This window comes from Lathyrus oleraceus, chromosome 7 (assembly GCF_024323335.1).
Source record: "Lathyrus oleraceus cultivar Zhongwan6 chromosome 7, CAAS_Psat_ZW6_1.0, whole genome shotgun sequence".
Classification (NCBI taxonomy): domain Eukaryota; kingdom Viridiplantae; phylum Streptophyta; class Magnoliopsida; order Fabales; family Fabaceae; genus Lathyrus; species Lathyrus oleraceus.
Genome location: NC_066585.1, coordinates 417,691,251 through 417,713,974, shown reverse-complemented (window position 1 = coordinate 417,713,974; position 22,724 = coordinate 417,691,251).

Genomic DNA, 22,724 nt, shown 5'->3' with positions numbered 1-22,724 from the left:
GTTCAACCTTGTCCTGCCTAATGTGAGCATAGGCTATGCAGTTAAATACTCTAAGTTTGTTGAGATCTGGTGGATGTCCCAACCAAATTTCTTCAGGTGTCTTCATATCTAACACATTCTAAGGCCATATGTTTATCATATATGTTACTATCAAAACAAACTCTACCCAAAACACCTACTTTAACCTAACACTAGTCAACATGCATCTAACTCTTTCTAGAATGGTTCGATTAAACCATTCAGCCAAACCATTTTATTAGGGAGTACATGCAGTAGTTATGTGCCTTGCAATACTAGAGGCTGCACAAAAACTGTTGAATGCCTCATTGCAAAATTCAAGGCCATTGTCTGTTCTCAACCTCTTGACCTTCTTTCCAGTTTGATTTTTGACCAGAGTCTTCCAACTTTTGAATTTCTCAAAAGTTTCATCCTTAGTCTTATGAATGAATACCCATAAATTTCTAGAATAATCATCAACTACAAATAGAAAATACCTTGCTCCTGAATGTGATGAACACCTCGTAGGCCCCAAAGATTAGCATGGTTGTAATCAAGGGATCCATGTGTTCTTTATTTGCCTTTATTGATCTTCACTTTGCAAGATTTTTCAAGTACACAGGGTTCACAATACTTCAGCTTTTCAAATTTGTCTCCACCAAGTAGATTTTGTTTCCCTAATTCGACCAGACCCCTTTCACTGACATGGCTCAATCTCATCTGCCAAATTTTTGTTTTCGACAAAGGTTTCGTGGATGCAACATCTGCAGAACCAGTGACAACTCCATCCTCAAGGGTATACAAGCCTTGGTTTTTCACGCCTCTTGAGACTTCCTTCGACCCCTTCATGAATTTTAGAATAATTTTCTCTCCTTGGAAAACATATCCTTTCTTGTCGAATTCACCTAGAGAAATCAAATTTCTTTTCATATCAAGTACATGCTTGAATCCATTCAACAACCTTATTGACTCATCATGGAGCTTGAATCTCACAGATCCAACACCTGTAATGTTGCAAGCTTTGTTGTTTCCAAGCAATACATATTCACCATCTTGATCACATAGTTCCTCCAACAATTCTTTGTTTGGAGTCATGTGGCAAGTGCAACCTAAATCCATAATCCACTATTTACTTGAGCCACTGCTTGAAACCACAAGAACATCAGATGAATCAAAGTCGTCTTGAACAATGGTCGCGTTGCCATTATCTTTACCTCCATGATATTTAAGGCATTCAAGGCACACTTTTCTTGTATGACCCCCCTTCTTACAGTGATAACATCGAATACTAGATGCATCACCATTATAAGACTTCTCCTGACTTTTACCCTTCTTCTTGTCGAACTTGCCATCTCTCTTTGTGAATTTTTCCTTATCCGACATACCTTCACCAGTCGAAGATGGTATGTGCTCCTTTCGTTTGTTCAAATCCTTAGAGTATAAAGTTGATTGAACTTCTTCAAAGGTTAGAGACTCTCTTCCATATAAGAGAGTTTCTTCGAAGTGAGCATGTGTTGTGGGTAAAGCACACAACAATAACAACGCTTGATCTTCATCCTCAATTTTTACATCAATATTTTCAAGATCAAGAATAATCTTGTTGAACATATCCAACAGATCAACCTGAACTTTGTTTTTACTCATCTTGAATGAATATAAAGCTTTCTTCAGGTAGAGGCGATTGACCAATGATTTGGTCATGTACAAACTTTCGAGTTTCTCCCAAAGATTCTACGTCGTCGTCTCCTTCGAAACCTATCGAAGAACCTTATCACCAATGCTCCATAAGATGGCGATGTGGGCTTTCTCTACTATAGTAATTTTTCTTTATCCTTTAACTCAGTGTCCATGACTGCGACTCCTTCAATGCTTCTAAACAACTTTGCTGAATTAGTAGGGCTTTCATCTTCAAGCGCCACAGAATGAAATCGTTCACTCTGGTGAACTTTTTAATCTAATACTTTGTTAACAACATCTTCTCCATGTTTATTGTAACAATTTATTATGAAAAATGATGCAAGAATTATAAAGTATAGTTGGTTTCTTGATCGGTATGGAACCCACAAGGGTAGAAAAGAAGAAAGTAATAAGAACACAATGAAATTGGTTATAAACTTCTATTCTTTACTCTCTTTTTGAAATAAGATTACAAGTGTTACAGAATAACAAATAACCTCTTTCACCCTAATCGGGATTAGCCTTATGTAATGATGAGAGACTAGTATGTTGTTTATAAGAAAACTAACACATTAAACTAATGAACTTTTACACCATCACACAAGCTAACTTAGAGAACAAGCTAACTTAAACAATTGAGTATAACAAATAGACCCAATTCGACATGCTAATAATCCAAGCATACCTCGAATACAACATGTGAATAGACTTTGACGACATACAATATGTGAACATTAAACTTGATCTGTAATTTGTTAACCGAGTTGCGGACTTTTATTAATTTATTCATCATTGTGACACCTCTTTGTTTTCTTTTCTGTTTTCCTTCTATAAATTGAGAATCATTTGTATGAGTTTCATTTGTATAAGTTTCATCGCTACTAGAAGAAGAAGAGACCATCTATCTTCAAAAACAACAATAAAAGATTAATCAAATCTCTTCACCAAACAAATATGATCATACACATTAAACAATAACAACATAAACAACAACAACAACATAACAAATGTGTCTCATAAACATTCAACAATAATAACATAAACAACAACATAACAAATGTGTCTAATATGTATTAATTCAACAACAATAACATAAACAACAAGAATAACAACAACAAAATATTATTCCAATCTAAACAAAAAAAATGTGATCATACACATTCAACAACATAAACATAAACATTCAAGAACAAAAACAACCAAAAACATTCAACATAAACAACATAAACATACAACATTCAACATCAACACATAAACATAAACATCAACAACAATGAAAACTGAAGTTTACTAGATGCATGGGGAATTTTTTTACGTACTGGGAATGTGATGAATAAGTAAAAGAGCTAAATAAATTGTTGTAAGATTCTTCGTCTTCCTCTTTGACGGTTGTTAAGCCAAGAACGATGAATTTAATGACATCTTCCACCTTGATAATACATAAGCCAAGAACGATGAAGTTAGTTGAACGATGAACATGAAGATGACGTTGGTTGAAAAGGGTTTGATTTTGTCTCGTTTCATTAATGAACGATGAAGATGCAGTTTATTGAAAATGGTGTTGTTTCGTTTCTCAACGCTGAATGTTAGGGTTGCAAATTGTTTTTCTAATGGAAATGAAAAAAAGGCAACTGATGAGACAAGCTAGCTTTGTTTCTTGTAAATTAATAAGGAATTCCACCACGGTTACTTAAAATAGTTGTGGTGATATATGCTTTACTTAATGAAGTTTTATGAAAAAATGATTGTTTTTAAGCATTTAAATTTTTTAAAATATTAAAGAAATCACAAATTTGTTGGCGCTGATATTTGAACCCACGAAAGGTTAAAGATATCACCATGGTTGGTCTAACCAATTATGGTAATATGTTAATAATTTTTAATTAAAAATAAAAAAATATTGGCGCCTGAGTTTAAAGATGTCACCACGGTCCTTCAAAGGACCGTGGTAACGTGGAGGTTGTTTTGTATATATATATATATATATATATATATATATATATATATATATATATATATATATATATATATATATATATATATATATATATATATATATATATATATATATATTGTTTAGTAATGATTGGTGTATCATTTTCTACATGTATAATTTATTTTAAGATGTTTAATTTTGTAAATAAATCTAATTCATCAATATCTGAGTTTTCATTATGGTTTATTGAACGTTCAAGATTAAGACAATGTTCTCTTAATTTTTCATTATCTAATGACCTTATTTTCGTAATGCTAAAAAGAAAAAAAATATCATTATACAATTGATATTGTTCAAACTTATTTTGAAATGATGTAATTGTTTTATCTACTATGTTTAAAAAATAATCAATTTTAAATGATTTCATAGGAGATTTAACAACTTCATTATCGATATTCTTATCAAATTGTTTCTTTTTATGATTAGTTTATTTTTCATAAAATTTGAGTTCTATATCTATTTCAAAAGCAATTTCTTTAGCAGAAATGATATCAATTTTAAAACCATGTTTTCTATATTTTTCAAAAAACTTAACTAGATTTTTCAATTGTTCTATAGCAACATCAATACACATATCCTTAGATTGAAATTTTTTACTAACTCAATTTACTACAAACAATATTTCATACCAAATAGTCATGCCTAACAAAAACTCAAAATTTTCAAGCTCATAAGTTTCTAAACATTCAACTTCACTTTTTATTTTAGGTTCGTCATTAACTTCACCTAATTTTATAAAAAAAAAGCATCTCTTTTTTGAAGTTTGAAATCTCAAAAGTTTTACACTTCCAATACAACTTTCCCAACACGTTTGTGACATAGTCTTAAGAGTTAAGCTAGAGATATGATCTTGTAGAATTTTCTATCTTTTAATAGAAGAAGAAAATATTTTATAAATTTTCTGTAGCATGACAACAATTAGCTATTTTACAAAGCACTTAATTTAGACTATGAAAACCACATGGAGTATAAAATAGTCTAGAATTAATGTCTAAAAATCTTTTTTGCACACCTTGATGTTTTTCCTTTCATATTAGATCTATTATCATAATATTTACCTGTGATGGTACTAATATCAAGACCAATAATATTCATTTCATTTAAAATAACATAAAAAGATATTTTCCAAATGTATCATATACCTTTAGATATTCTAAAAAATATTATGAGATTTGTATTGAGGTTAAAGAAATATCAACACATCGTACTATAATATACCTTTGATTTTGATTACTTACATCACGAGTACAATTAAGTATGATTGAAATATATTGTGCATTCATTACTTTTTCTATAAATGTTTGTGCTATATATATTTTTACAAGAAAATGTTGCTATATCTAGTTTTTATGTGTGTGTGTGAGAGAGAGAGAGAGAGAGATGGAGAAAGAGTATGTGTGTGTGTAAAGATGAAGTTTCATACCATGGTGGACTAAGTCATTGTATTAGAGTCAGATCAGTCAAAATCTCACACATATTTTTATGGATCTTCTAGCCAATAATAACCTTTAAGGGTAGGGATGTCATAGAGAACTGGTCTTAGGCACTCGCAATGAACATAATCCCCTTAGCGTAACAATGGGGGACGAGTAAACTATACCCATAAAAGCAAAAAGAAAGTTGGAAAGGCAAGAACCCCTCATATTTTGTCGAAATCTCTGTAAGGGAGGTTTCTTTGAAAGTCATCTGAGTTAGGGCATAACTACCCAAACTTGTACAAAAATAATTTCTGAAGTTCTTATGAAGAAATCACAATATGTGTACATGGTTGATGAAATAAATTTCTAAGCTCAACCCAGAGGTGGTCTATCAAATGTTGGCTCTCTAGGAAAATGCCCATATATGGCCCAACCACAAAGGATGTGGTCTTTTGACAAGTCCGAGGCTGCAAGGAAGGTTGCTAAGAAGCTCATAAAATTCATATTTATAATCATGGTGAAGTACATTACATGGATTTCCAACATGGTATTGATGCAAAAATAGACCAACAAGTTACATATGTGTGTCAATTAGTTGGACTTAAATAAATCTTTCCCTAAAAACCCGTACCCGCTCCCAAATGTTGACAAGCTTGTTGATAGTTTGTTGGGATTCAAGTTACTCTTGATCATGGATGCATACACCATTTTTAACCAAATACCAATGGATCCCCTTGATTATAACAAGACTTCCTTCATAACCGATGTAAAAAATTTATGTTATAAACCCATGCATTTTGGTCTCAAAATGCGATCCCAACATACTAGAGGATAATGAAAAAAGTTTTTAACAACCCGATAAGGGATATGCTAGAAGTCTAAATGGATGACATGATCTTCAAATTCAAATAAACAAAAAGAACGAATGGCCCATCTATAGGTTGCATTCAAAGAAGTCTTGATTTACATAATGCAACTAAACCCACAAAAGTTTACTTTTAGAGTAAGGTCAACGAAGTTTTCAGGTTACTACCTCCCTAAGAGGGGAATAAAGGTTAACCCATAAAAAATCCACACCATGGCCAATATAGAAACCCCAAGAACCAAGGAGGTTATTCAACAATAAAACTAAATAGTAATGGCTCTGTCTTATTTTATCTTCAGGTTCATTCATCATACAATACTGTTTTACAAACTACTGAGAAAATAAAGAATGTTTGAAATGATACATCTCGTGACTGTATATAAAATATAGTCTATCAGGTACTTAACTGCAAGTGCACAGTCCAATAGTTTTAGTTTTAAAAGATATCGAACCCACAAGGACTGATGGTCAAACTAATGCTACCGATGTTACTATGTTTAGCTAAGGAGACGATTTTTTAGAGGTTTGGTTTAACAAAAATTAAATCTAAAGGAAGTTAAGTTTTTAAGAAAATATTAATGAAAGGATATCAGTATGCAACACATTAATCGTCAGGGATTCGATAAGTCACCGGTGTATATTTTAATTACCAAATATCTTTAAGTAGAAAATACTCATTTAAAAGGCTTTATCTCACACTCTCGTGATTGTTGACTCGGACTATACTTTTAAGTCAGAATGTACGCTCCCGCTGTCCCATTTGAAGTTAAAAATACTTTTTGAAAATAAATAAGTTCTAATTGCTTTTAAAGTGCTCTCGCTGTTTTTAAAATCAATGTCTAGTTTTTACTATCCAGTTCAACCCTCACGCTCTCGCGATTGTCGGTTCTCACCTTAGTTAATTTCTCACTCTCGTGGCAAAACCGTATTAAATAGATTCTCACTCTCGTGACAAAGTTAATTAAATTTAAAGATTATTTGAGAAAAGAAGTTTTACACCGATTATTATTAAATCTCGTCTAATTAAATTGTTTACATACCGATACCGGTAGTTTAGCCGGACATGTTAAATAACGCAAACACAGACGGACATAAACAGATTAACAATAAAGCAAACATGATTATAATAATAATAAAGCAATAACAATAATAATTGAATCAAAACCTGGAAATTGGATTAATCGAATATGCCGAATCTTGAAGTACTTTAGCAGTCCTCCACAGGTCGGTAGGATTCTGCTTCTTAAAAATAATTGCTTAAATTAAATTAAATAAATTGCAGTAGTTCCCTGGTGTAGGAGACTACTACTTTTGGCTAAATGAAAAACGGAAAGGGAATGGAAAAATCAAAGCTCTGAACGGAACGGTAAACAAATTGCGGTAAAAGAAAACAATGTTGCCGAAGAAAAATAATAGAAAATAGAATTGTTGTGGAAAATAAATGTAGAGAAAAAATCTTGAAAGTTGGCTTCAGGGAGGAAAATAAAGCGTGCCTCTAGGTTTCCAACTTCCATCCTTTTATATTCTCCATTTGGTCTTGGTAGTTGAGATAAATAAGGGTGACTTGGTTGAGTGAGAAATTCACGGGAAAGTGGGCTGAGGAGCGAGAAAAATGGGCGTGCGGATCACTTCTGTTGACAAATTTATTACGCTGCTTTTAGCCTTGTAACGGTCGTGGTGGGCCTGTGAAGTTCGTGACACCCAGGGTGTGACGGTCGTGACAGGGTTTGTGACGGTCGTCACATGCACAGGATTTGTATTTTCTGCTTTTCTGTTGTTTTCTCTTCTATTTTTTCTTCTTTTCCTTCCTTTTATATACTTTGCTCATTTAAACATGTGAATTGAAATAACTGTAAAAATAACTCGAACACTTGCGGAATAATCTAAATATAAATGAAAGTGGTACGATTTTTGAATGTAAATTAAGGCAAATATACGATGTATTTGTCGTGTTATCAAACTCCCCTAAACTTGAATCTTTGCTTGTCCTCAAGCAAATAATTAGTATACAATTTGAAACACTAGTTAAACGCGAATACATTTCAAATTTCCAATTCGTACGTGGTTGTTAGGTATTTCGTTAAAATGACAGATACTCAAGTAAAACACTAAAGATATAGTGACGGCACAAGCAATAAGCATTAACATAGATCTCTCTTTTGTACAAACCAGTTTGAATCATGCTATTATAGCTAACCTAATGCTTCTCATTCATGTTTCATCCAATTTCATTCTAGCACAATCACATTAAGCCCTTTGCCTTTACACGCACTTAGTTAAGTAGCCGATTAGTGGCTTTGATCCTTTTTTGCACGGGGTTTGGTACACTAGTGTGGTAACCCTTTATATATCCCATTTGAAGGTTGTGGGGATGGAACCGTAGTTTGCCCTACCGAGTCCAGTACCAGGTACCTCTGAACCTACCGGGAACAAGTTTTTCTTTCCTTTTGTATATCTTACAACCGTTTGTATGGTGCATTTTCAATTTCTCGATAGCAAAAGTATGAAGGATCTTCTTAATTCGTAGGCATCAATCACTTATATTCATTGGCTCTTCACATGGTTTGTGTTTAAGATGGTGTTGACTGCTAGTATAAACTACTAGGGGTTAATCTAGAACAGAGACTTAAGGTATCAGTATAATGGGTATTCAAACTGATCTTGCAAAAGTGAGAGATCTAAGGTGTCAGGACGGTATCAATCTTGTTAGATTTTTCTCAACTTCCTAACAAAACCTATGTAAGACAACCTATATACTCGTAGGGTATGTATTTAACAAAAAAATTGTTATGGCAAATTAGATAGAAATAAGTGAACGCTTAGATAGGAATAAATAAATGAAAGACAAATTTTTTGTTATGGATAAAAATAGAAACAAATAAAGGAAAGACAAGGATTCCCTCCCACACTTAAACAAAGCATTATCCTCAATGCAACAATATAAAGAATGAAAAGGGAAGAAACAGGAGGATCACTACTCTTCGCCATGATGTTGGGCTCTGCATGCTCTAACTCTTGCTCGTGCATGTTCACTTCTACCACGCTGGGTAGGATCCAACCCCACATGCTGAGTGTACTCCTACTTCAAGTTGTTTTTGTGGTTCCAATGGCCACCTTTGTTAAAAGTTTTCATAAACATTATCCATAAATTTGAGTTATCATAGTGGTTGATGTAAACCTTACCTCATCCTTAGTGGTTGGATTGTAAGTCTTCCATGATTATTATAGGGTTAACCCCTCACTAGTATGTTGAATCCTTCCTCACATGGTGGATTGTTGGTTTAGGTTGAGTTTTCTCCCTTTGATAACAAAAGACCTTAAGGCTTTTGATCAAATCAATTCACCAATCTTTGAGATTTTTACCCCGAACTACGAGGTTTTGATCCTACCTTTGTGATGGTACGTAGGCAATGGGTTCATCCATTCAAACAACAAATTTGTAAATATAATCTATTCTTTTCTCATCCCTCCAATCTTTTGCACATATTTTCACAAATACCAACCTACAACGCACATTTGCAAAAAGAGGTTCCCTTAGAGTACTAAGGATGTTTTGGGTGCGTAAAACCTTCCCATTTCATAACCAACCCCCTTACCTAGATCTCTAACATTTTTATTAGTTTTTGATTTGATAAAACTTCTTACTTTGCTTTTGTTCGCTTTTTAGCCTTTCCTTTGGACAAATAAAAGTGCGGTGGCGACTCGAATTGTATGTTTACTTTTGGTTTAGTCAATAAACCATAAGGTAAAGAATACCCAGCTACAGAAAAGTTGGATTAAAATTTATTCACAATGAGTATTAATGAAAAGATTCTAAAAAGTCAAAGGCATAAGACCTAGGTTTCTAATTTGAAACAAAGTCAAAGTTTGCACAAAAAGAGTTTGGCTTGGGTTAGAGTGAGGAGAAGAAGAGAAGGGCTAGTCCTAAAGCATACAAAGATAAAGAGAGAAGATAAAACCCTTGGAGTTTCTTTTCTTGAAATCATAGAGATGATTCAAGATGCTCTTTTCCTTTGGACTTAGCAAACACAATCAAGCAATTAAATAATTATATTGAAGCTCCTAGGATCTCCATTTGGCTTGTCTCTCCTAACTTGGCTACTCATGACAATGGACAAAGAAAGAGTTTTGGAAAGGAAATCCTTTGAAGTCAACTTTGAAATTTAGCATTCTAAAGGCATGAAGCCTAGTTGCTCTTGAACAAATTTAGCATTCTAAAGGCATAAGGCCTAGTTGCTCTTGAACTCCTTTAAGCATAGGTAAGTCCTAATTCTAAGTCCTTTCTCCTTTTTGCATTGGGTTCACACAAGACAAAAGCAAAACCAACACAAGACAACAATATATTTATATACAATAATGAGCTCAAATGAGCAAAAGGAAAATGGCATAATCATAAAATATGTGCTCAAGTGAGCAAAGGGAAAACAATATGAATAAATGAGCAAGAAGTAAATTGCATTAAAGTAAATTGCAAGAAATTAAATGCTTGAATTTAAAGTTAGTAATTAGTATGGTTATGTTAGTTTGTCATAAGACAATTTAGCGCTATGTTAAGCAATCGTAAGTGGACTAATGTAGTAGTCACACCTATCTGAGGCCGGTCAATAAAACTATAGGCAAATAAACAAAAGTTAGAGATCATGACTAGTAAGCCAAGCTCCTACTACTTGCCATGCCAAAAGAAAAGAGGAAAGGCTTTGTATGGACTTTAGGTTTTTTGCTTGACCAAGAAGCAACCTATCTTGGACACAAAGTAACTCACTTGATCTTGGATCAATAGAGTTTGATTTGGATCAAAGAAGGTTAAACCTCTTATATGTTAAGACCAACCATAAGACATTAACTCATTGGCCAAAAATAAAAAGAAATGGGATGAAGATGAAATGAATGAAAAGAGAAATCAAATATTAAACACAATTGGTCAAAAGTGAATCAAATCATCATCAACAAATGCTAAACAGAATAGAAATGAAGATCACAAGCCAACAAATCAAACATATTTTTTTGGTATTTTTTGAATTAAAATAAAATGTAAAATAAAATGAACAAAATATGGTCAAACCTCAAATTTAATTCAAATCAACTTGAACAAGTCCAATTAAATTCTCATAGGTCTAACATGGTCAAACAAGCCTTGACAATTTTTCTCAATATTCTTTGAAATCAGAAACTATTTTAAAACAATTAAAAATAATGAAAAATAAAACAAATGAATTAAAATCTCAAATAAATCTCAAATCAATTAAGAAATTGATTAGACTATTTTTCGTTGACTTATCAGGATCCATATGTGTTAAGAAAATATTTTTGGATTTTTCAGATATCAAAAAGTATTTTAAAATGAATTAAAACTATTAAAAAAACCAATAATTCACAATAAATATTAAATGAAGTCACAAAAATAATTAAAAATCAAAATATGAAACTAGATTTTTCAAGAAAATTTTTGGTATTTGTCTCATATTTTTGTGACTTCAAATAAAATATTTATGAATTTTTGAAAATAAAAGGAATTAAATGGAATTAACAGAAAATAGGAAAAATAGCAAAAATGCGCTGCCATTGGATCACTTCATTAATTGACGTGGCAATGATCTGAGGGCTCAGAGGCGCGGTCATATGGTATACGTGAGTCAAGCGCATCACACATTGCATTAAAATAAGTCAAAACAAGCAATGGCCACGATTAGATCGTTTGAGCATCATCCAAGGGCTCAGTGGCTCCCACGTGGGGATGGTGGTGGAAACCACCATCTTCTTCGGTCAGACAACTACTTCCGGCCACCACGCGCAGGGATTTAAACTTCAATGAAAATGAAAAAGCAAGGTATCAAAATAAAGCTAAGGTGGTGTACATCACCCCTGTAACCATGGATTCTTTTCAAGGTTCCTATTTAAAGAGAAACCTGAGCTTGAAGATCATGGTGTTGGATCTGAAATGTCACGATTTATGAAATTAAGACCACCACTGGCCTGCCTCATGCATGAGGACTTCAGAAAACAACAAAAACTAAAGCAATTCACATTGTATAGCAAGATCCATATCAAAAAAATTTGGTGATATACCTCTGAAATGGAGCTCAAACATCACAAATTATCCAAGCTCTTGATCTAATTTTGATCTGGAAATGTAATGATGATGCAAGGCTAAGGAATATAGCTGTGCAGATCAACTAAGGATGTTGAAATTCAAGCTTGAAATTGAAAATAAAATTTGAAATTCCTTTAGGTGAGGGTTTGTTTTTCAATCCAGCGGCGTTTCAGATCTCCTTCAGGTTAATTTTTTAATGAGCATGAGCTTCTATTTATAGCTGGAATGGATGCAAGGTGGTGTTTGGCTCGTATGCATGAAACTTGGATCCTTCATGCATGGGCCTGTACAGGCGCGTGCAAAGCCCAAGAATGAATGGAAATTCATGCTGAGATCAAATGTAGTTGAATTGGACGTGCACAAGAGGTTGCACAAGCTTGAATTCCAAGTTATGATGTGAATTGCAAAAATGAGCATAAACATTAAGCTCTTCGAAACTCCCACATGGTAATTCCAAAAATGGTCATGTGAGTAGTGGTTGGAAAGCTCTTGGAATAAGGAACAAAAGTCATGTTGGGAAAAAATTAATTTGGAGTTTGGAAATTTATGAAAACTGGTTGTGAAGTTTTGGGTACAAAACATGTCTAGGTTCCTTTTGAATTTTTTTACCAAAAGTAAGCAAATTCAAGCCCTTCTGTTTCAATGATGCAAGAATCAAATGGAAAAACCTCTAACACCAAAGTTGTAGATTTTTTCAGGGTGATCAATTTACACTCAAAGTTTGCATCATTTGGATTTTTCATGATAAAGTTATGGGCACTTGAAGTTGGACATTTTTCAAATTCAATGGTTTAGGTCCAAAGTGACCTATAATTTTTTGTATTATCAAATGTGTTTATTTTAGGATTATGAAATTTTTTCCAACATAAAATTTGAATTAGACATCTTAATCTTTCCAATGCATTTGGTATCACCTCAAAATCATAAAAAATAAGGAAGTTAGGTCCTTGGGAAGTTGACCCAAAATTAGGGTTTCAGTCAAAATGACCTATAATGTTTTGAAATGAATGATGCCCTTACAAGTTTCAAATGGATTTTTGATGAACATGAAAGTTGTTCATATGGCTCTCAAGAACATTGTTTCCCTTGGAGTCATCTTCATTTGACAAACACATCACAAGTTGTGTCTCAATGATTCTCAGTTTAGTCAGATGACTTGACTGGTCAACTTCTCAAGGCCAAACTTCAAATCTTGATGAATGAATGATTGAGGATAATTACATAGGCTCATATATGCATAAAATAATGAATTAAAGAACTTCCATTGATTGAATTTGATCATAGGTTGAGGTTGCTTCATGAGCAAGGCACAGTTAAAATATAATTGAATTAGGGTTTCCTTGGGAAACAATCCTCAAGCCTTTTGGGTTATCTTGATCAAATTGGAACATTTCGATACTTGGGAGACATATATGATGATTAGGAGTCTGTGGACCATTTTCATGCTTGTTCTCATCTTCATCTAGCCACTTCATTGAGCTTAGAAGCCTCCTAGGAGCATAGGAGCACATGATCACTTGAGCTTCAAAACAAAAAGAGTTAGTGACATATTTTTGTGATTTTGGTTAGTAAACAAATAAAAAAAAGCAATAATATACAATTCAAGCATGCTTGGTGGTCTCAAACCACTCACACAAGTCCCACCCCTAGGGTAAGGGAGCCAAACATGCTATGATCCTTGAGGCAATACAATAGGCAATGATATGATGCCATGAGGGATATTAGGGTCAAAATTAGGGTCTTACAGATGCCCCTATTTAAGGTCATTCTAGCCGGAGATATGAAGGCTAAAATCTTCGTCTCGACGAGGTAGAATGGGCTTAAATAATAACAAAGAGACGGATTTTGGTCCCTAAGAGACCTCATGATGCAGATGTATGCATGCGAAAATAAAATCTTCTTGGTGAATAATTACCACAAAGGAAAAGAAATCGGAAGATAATGAAAAAATCCATAGGAGTAACACACTCACTAGGGAGATAGAGACTCTGGGGAAAATAAGGTAGAATGCGTGAGCAGGTCACGACTTGAAAACTTGCTGGGAGACACAAAGCGATTCCATGAAAATAAATCGATGAAAAGACTCGAGCAGACGCAAAGATGCATGTATTGGGGAATATGCAAATACGACAAAACTATCCATAAAGGATACTTCGGATGCAAAAATCCGGACTCAGACGGGGATGTCCACAAAGGACTTAGCTGAGTAAGAAGCAGCGAGATATTACCGACTACTGGGTAATAAACTCAAAAGGGTGACATATTGTCAAATCACCGGTTACTGGGTGAGAGAACAGCATGCTCAGGGAGAAAGAATATCTAAGACCGGTATAAGGGTGAGAGATATCAATCATCCAAAACATCTGAGGAGGACCTAAAAGGCACATCTCAACCCAGGAAAACCTGACTCCACAAGGGACAAAAAGTCATAATAGGGAGCAGAAGGAAGGAACACCAGGGATACCGGTTACTGGGCATATAATAGGTGACCAACCAGGCGTGAATTGGGAACATATCCAAGACACTTATCATCCGAAAGGAGGGCTGAAAAAGAAAACTCGACTTAAAGGATGGGCATTCGATTCCACAAGGAAATACGAATCTTACTCAACTGGGGAAGAAAAAGACTTCGAATGAAGAGCGCATGATATATATTATCTATTACCGTCATAACATAGATAACATACTCGCATGGAAGATTATCGACAACCGGTTACTGGGTTAATGAAGGATAAATCGACCGAGAAGAAAGGCCATCGGGATACCGGTTACTGGGTACAAAAATGATGACCAATCAAAAGGGAGAAACAGTCATTACCAAACAAGGGTAAATGAAAGATGACTCGGCGGGGGATGAACTGCTTGATAAGAGCAATTATCCAAGAGATATATCACCGGTTACCGGGTGATATACTCAAAACGAAGGAATATCAATATCAAATACTAGGTAAAGATAACCGACAAAGGGGGGATTACATCTACCGGTTACTGGGCAGAAAACCACAAAAAAAGGACTTACAACTACCGGTTACTGGGTAGAAGGCCACAGAAAAAGGACTTACAACTACCGGTTACTGGGTAGAAGGCTACAAAGTCCACTGGGGAAAAGGATGAACAATTACTGGTTACTGAGTAATTAAACCGCTAAACCACAAGGAACTGCAGGGGATTACAAGAAGGAAAGTCAATCCAGGAACAAACTAGAAAGACACAATCAAACAAGACTCAACCCGGTGAGGATATAATTCAGGGGAGTAATTCCATCCCGATACACAATTGGGGAGGAAACTGAAACAATAATCATCCACGAGGACATAACCCAGTGGGGAATAAAGAAGGAAAGATAGACATTTTCTGCCTATGAGGCTAATTATAAATGGAGAGATCAGACACAAACATCTGCTTGGGGAAGAACATTTCACCAATAGCAGCAGATAACAAGCAAAGATATATGGCAAAGTATGCAACATAAATATTTGAATGCTACGATTATGCATGTATATGCGTGATTTATGTAGGATTAATGCTGACAGATAGACATATCTAACACAAGCAGGTACGAAAGCCACGAACGAACATCCGGTATAACATCTCAAAAGGGAAAGGCCAGGCTCACCAATCACCACTAGGAACAGGCAAAGGTCACTGCTTCCTACTGCCGGGGATATTCCAACAATTCTCGGGAACAGGTATGGGATATCAATAAGATCCATCATAGAAGAAACTCTACTGGGGAACTTATCAACGAATGATGTGAAACTCCATGGGGAACAACCACCAAACATATATTCATCAAACAAAACATTCCCTTCTAACCGATGAAGAGACATCTCTGCTAGGGGAGAGAGAGAACAATTTGCTCCGCTGGGGAAGGAAATAACACATCTTCCTCATCGCCGTCCAATACTGGAAGAAATCTTCAGACTCGGAGGGGATACAAATTATCAAACTCGGATCAGGAAAACCTACTGGGGATGAACTGTAAGCGACCAAACTGGGGATAATCTGTGAGCAACCCTACTGGGGACAAACTGCCAACATTCTCAAAGAGATACCTTGGCTGAGGGAATCGGAAACGAATCCTACATGCCTTGTTGTCGATTAAAAGGGAAACAAATCCCTTCACCGACTGCTCTAGACAAACTTCCTGCTGAGGAAACAACTGATCTGGAAGGGCAGCTATGCAGGGAACACATGCCTACTCCGCTGTGGACTTCTACTCATACCGGGGAAAGACAAACTTCCTCGTGAATAGTAGCATATCAACTTTTATCAATCTATAAGGGATTTTAGGTCAGTCCACACAAGGGATGACAACCATATAATTGATAAAACACAAATGCTAGTGTCAAACTTTCTGGGAGGCTGATGATATATCATTCTTCTTTGCGCTCACTGGGGAGACAATTTGAAAGCTGATGAAGAGGATATAAGAATGCCAAATGTCTTACCTTTTTGGAAATCGTACTATCTTTGGGAGAGCATTGAAGACATTCCATTTATCCTTTTTAGTCTTTATGAATGTTCACTTTGTTTAAAAATAGTTCTATAAAAACTTTATTTGTTGAAAACAATGATATTTTTTGATTAAAACATGCAAACATTTGTTAAACAGAAACAAATAAGAGTGCCAAGAATTGGATAAAGGCTCAAATTTATTTAATAGAATGGTAGTCCGCAAATGGCGAGACTCCATGGATCTTTACAGATTTGAAATTGGTGACATATATTGGAAAAAGGCTACATTGAACATAATGACCATTTCTCCACCAACTCCAAATCCAATGTATTTGAAGCTTTAGTTAACGATGACTGAGCGAGAATCTTTGACAGATGATAGTTGAAGAACAAAGTCTTGTCAGGATGCAGTTGCTTGCCAAATCCCTAATTTTTGCCTAGATTGCCCCAGGGTGAGGTACTCCATCTAGCGGGATATATATATATCGAACTAGCTGAAGTTGCTTTAATCATACTAGTTGATGGGTACTCCATCTAGCTGAAGTTGCTTTAATCATACTAGTTGATGGGTACTCCATCTAGCTGAAGTTGCTTTAATCATACTAGTTTTGCTTGTCCATGTTGGAGAATTGCCATCCAAGGCGCAGCGGAATTTAAAAATTTCTCCATTTAGTGATCCTTACGAATGGGCATGATCAGTGATAGAATCGTTACCTTTTGTGGCGATTCAAACCTTTGGTGCAGATCTCTGATAATGATCAAAACCTTTGATACAGATCCACGGGGCGATCACGAACGTTGAACGATGACAACGTCTCTACTCAATCCACACGAACGGATTCCTTCAATCGCAGTGCTAGCTGTTATGAATGAAGGCTTTGAGTGAGAGAAAGAGGGAAACAAAATTCCAAGTCTCTACTTGAATTTCTGTCTGAGTGGATTGGAGTGACAATGCTTCTACCCAAGGGGTTCTATTTATAGAACCACTTGTGTGGGCTTCAAGCTAAAAAGCCCACTTAAGTGTATTTTGGCCCATATCTTATAATATGCCCAAAATCACTTAAGTATTTGGTACCTTACCATATTTTGTCTCCCACTTAAGTGCACCGTACCTTACGGTGTTCGTTAGTTACTCTATTTCTCATCAATCCGTCCTTTGTGTGTGACCCTATAGGTTTTCGCGGCGTTGGCAATTATATTAAATCACGCATTTAACATAATAAACAGTGAGCGGTATCTAGCAACACATCACTGCTACCCAAGTCACGAAAATGTCATGTGATCTGACAAAACCTCATGTGATAATAATTATGTGTATAATTACCCCTTTGCCCTTATGTCTATATTGAACACAAGGTATAGACCGTGTCACCCTTGTCCATTTCAATATTGGGCCCATAGACATTTATCCTGTTACGCAGGATTGGCAAATTCCATCTAGGACACTCATGTCCCTCAGCATGCTTCGTGGAGTACCCATCAACTGTCTTTATGGTTATCCAGTTATGGACAACGTTGGATCAGCAATAAAGCACTCGATTCTACATCTAAGATCCATAGTGGTTTCAGGTCGAAGAGTGGTATACACTATTATCACCATGAGAATAACTTATGACACTTTGCATAACTTTCTATATAGTATTCTCATAGCGGGTCAATCCGGTATAAATATTACTCCTAAAATTCATACCTATGTTTATGACTTGATAACTCCTTATCCATGATCCATGAGATGTGATCATCAGTCTACAAACATAATAGTCTTAATGCTTTAATGTTATCCCACTTCACACTAAAGCTCGACTACGGATACTTTAAGAATAGTGTTCTTATGTTTAATGTGTTCTCTTGATTAAGTCACACTTAATACATTAAACGGACTATCTATTCCAGGGACTTTATTAATCAACCATAATAAAGAAAATGCCTTTAAATAATTTGATACAAGTACCAAAAGTATTGGCCTCTAGGGCTTACACCAACAATCTCCCACTAGCACTAGAGCCAATCAGGCATACCCCGTATGCCCATTGATCTAGTATGGCCATCATGCTTCTGCTGCGCAATAGGCTTTGTCAGTGGGTTAGCAACATTGTCAAGTGTAGGTACTTTACATATTTTCACACAACGTCTAAGTATGTGTTTGGATCGTTGGTGAGATCTAGGCTCCTTAGCTTGTGCGATAACACCATTGTTATCATAATAGAGACCAATGGGATCCACAATGCTAGGGACTATGCCAAGTTTATTGATCCAAACAGCTTCCTTTGCTGCACTTAAGGCAGCAATATACTCGGCCTCAATTGTAGAATCAGCAACTGCATCTTGCGTTGAACTTTTCAAGCTCACAGTGCCATCATTTAAGCAAAACACATAACCAGATTGGAATCATTCATATTAAAGCGTCTCAGCACTTTGTCTATGTACTCTGACTTAGGCCAAGCATTTCATGATCTATCTCTATAGATTCTGATAGGCTGCTTCACCCAGGTCCTTCATAGAAAAGCATTTCCCCAACCAAGACTTTACTTGTTGCAGGGTAGGGATATCGATTCCAATGAGTAATATGTCACCTACATATAATACCAGGAATACGATCATGCTCCCACTAACCTTCTTGTAGACACAAGGCTCATCTTCGTTCTTGATGAATCCATACAGTTTAACTGTTTCATCAAAATGAAGATTCCATGAGTAGGTCACAGGCTCATCTTGATCCATGAGTAATACATCACCTAGATCAGATATCCATATATCTCAGGTAGGTGACGTATCCTGCTTGACCTATGTTGGTCTTGTTCTACTTGAGCAGGTTGTTCTTACACAACTACTTGTGTTTCCTGCTCTAATTCCTCCATAGGTGTATCGATACTTTGTGATTCTTGAATTTCTTCAAGTTCTACTTTCCTCCCACTGATTCCTTTGGAAATAAAATCCCTTTCTAGGAAAACTCAAGTTCGAGCGACAAACACTTTGCCCTCAGAAGGATTGTAGAAATAATATCCTCTTGTTTCTTTAGGATACCCCACAAATAAGCATTTGTCAGATTTGGGCTCAAGCTTAGTTGAAATTTGTCGTTTCACATAAACTTCGCAACCCCAAATCTTCATGTAAGACATATGTGGTCTCTTACCACTCCATATCTCATATGGTGTCTTTTCAACCTTTTGGATGGAACACGGTTAAGTGTGTAAGCTGATGTCAATGGTGTATGTCCTCAAAAGGAGTTTTGGAAGATTGGTGTGACTCATCATGGATCGGACCATGTCCAACAGGGTTCGATTTCTTCTCTCAGATACACCCTTCCATTGGGATGTTCCAGGAGGAGCAAGTTGGGATAGGATCCCACACTCTTTCAGATGTTCATCAAACTCTAGGATTAAATACTCATCACTTCGATCTGATCGAAGAGTTTTAATATTCTTACCTAGTTGGTTTTAACTCGTTAGGTTTCACCCTTTTGTATTAATGTTATTAATAGGAATTTCAAGATCAAGGACATATAGTCCATTGTTCATTTGTGCAGTAGCATAAAATATATCATTCAAATAAATTGAGCAACAATTGTTCTTTATTATAAAGTAAAAACCAAACTTGTCCAAACAAGCAATGGAAATAATATTCCTGCTAATTGCAGGTACATAATAACAGTTCTCTAACTGAATTATTAAACCACTAGGTAAAGTCAATACAAAAGTTCCTACGGCTAAAGCAGCAACCTTTGCTCCATAGCCAACTCGTAGGTCGACTTCACCTTTTGCCAAATCTCTACTCCCTTTTAGTTCCTGCACATTTGTACAAATGTGAGAAATGCATCCAGTATCTAATACCCATGATGCAGAAGTAGATAAATTAATAACAAAAATACCTGAAGTTGAAGTCTCTACTCCATTCTTCTTATCTTCCAGGTACTTTGGGCAGTTCCTTTTCCAGTGTCCGGTCTTACCACAATGGAAGCAGGTGCCTTCTTTTGCTATGCCTCCACTAGGCTTCAAAGCAGTAGTGGATCTGGGATTGGCAACTTCCTTGCCCTTCCCCTTATCACTCTGCTTAGTGGGCCTTTTGTTCTGTCTCTTTCCATTTCCGATCATCAGAATGGACTTCCCTTTTGACTTCAGATTCTGCTCAGCAGTTCTTAACATGGCGAGCAGTTCAGGAAGAGATTTGTCCATATCAATCATATTGAAATTTAGGACAAATTGACTGAAACTATCTGGCAACGATTGCAAGATCAAATCAGTTGCAAGTTCCTTTTCGAGGAGAAAACCCAATCTCTCAAGGTTTTCCACATACCCAATCATCTTGAGTACATGGGGACCTACAGGGGCTCCCTCAGCTAACTTGCTTTGAAAAAGGGCTTTTGAAACTTCAAACCTCTCATGCCTTGCTTGCTCTTGATAGAGCAACTTCAGGTGTTCGATCATATCGAACGCTGACATGTTCTCATGTTGCTTTTGCAATTCTGAGTTCATGGTAGCCAGCATGAGACAAGCAGTTTCATTGGCATCATCGACATGCTTCTTATAAGCATCTCTTTCTGCCTTAGGTGCAGAACTACGAGGTTCCTCTTCAGGAACAGGTGTCTCCAAGACATACAGCTTTATATCATGTTTGAGGACAATCCTCAGGTTTCGGTGCCAATCCAGAAAATTTGTCCCAGACAATTTTTCCTTATCAAGGATTGATCGCAGGATGTTGTTAGAGGTGTTTGCTGTCATGGTAATCTACATAAGGATTAATGAAAATATAAGTATCATTGACATATTCAATTAGGCCTTTAATTAAATATGCTCCCACTATTTTACTCAAAACAAATGACCCTCATTATCTGATTCGGAAAATCCCGTTGGAAGATTTTCTAGTGGGTCGAGGTCAATATTTCACTTCGTTCTAAGTCCGCGTAGGCGGATTACACAAAACTAGGTTATTTAGGTAGGAACTCCTTCCAATTGTATCTCATACAACTCTCGAAAATTTCAATTGGGTGAATAACTCCTTATTCCAATCCATCATATGGATTATTCCCAACTCTTGCTTCTAAACATATATAAGAAAATTATAATCAAGTTTGACTCATCGTTTTAGCAGTTGGATATTACAATTATCCCATCGCACCTTAACTAATACAAAACATGCACCTCGCGTAGGCGAAACCTACATTATTCGATACCAGTCTTGATGAGTGCTAAAACTTGGAAAGCAAACATATATAATATTCTCATAATTTGTTTAGTTAAGTTTGACCCATTGTTTTAACAGTTGGATATTACAATTATCCCATCGCACCTTACTAATATATAGATCATGCACCTCGCGTAGGCGAAACCTACATTATCCATTACTAGTCTTGATGAGTGTTAAAACTTGGAAAGCATAAACTTAATATTTAATTTGAGGGAATTGCAATTTTTCTGATCTCACCGGCTTGTTTATCATATAAACCGTCTCTCACATGCATCAACATACATTCACATGCATCAACATACATACATAATGAAACAGTTATGGTCCCTAGCGCAATTGTTCTCCCAAGCCAATGAGAGAACCTAAGCTAACCTACAACGATCTAAGCTTCTCCAAGCAAGATTTTCAAGGTTGTCCTCCTTTGGCACTGACTTCTTTGCTTTCTTCATATCATTACATTACATGAAAGAAACTCGTTTTACATACGAGGGAGTGAGATGAGAAAAGAAGTTACATTTGGGAGATTAAGAGAGAGGCACGACACGCAGGTCGTATTTTAAAAACCCAAAACAAAACAAAGGAAAACTAAGGCCATAACCGATCACCACAAGACAATAATAAGCACTTTATTATTATTATTAATTCCTTTAATTAATTAAAATCAAATTAAATTTCGACGACCGATCACACTACGTAGAGTTAGCCGGGGGTCCGCTGCCCCTGCTCGAAAATTTTAATGAACAATTCATTTAAAATTGACGTCGTTTTTCGTACCAACACTTGATACTTCAAAACACTTTTTCTAGCCGACCGGGTGAATTTTTCCTTGCGTTAACCGGTTAACCATATGCGTTAACCGGTTAACACTGTTTGAAAACTTTTAGAAAATTCTTTTCTTCCTTACGTTAACCGGTTAACCATATGCGTTAACCGATTAACACTGTTGATAAATTTCTTGGAAAACTGTTTTCCGCCTTGCGTTAACCGGTTAACCAAATACGTTAACCGGTTAACACTGTTTGAAAATTAAAAAAATTT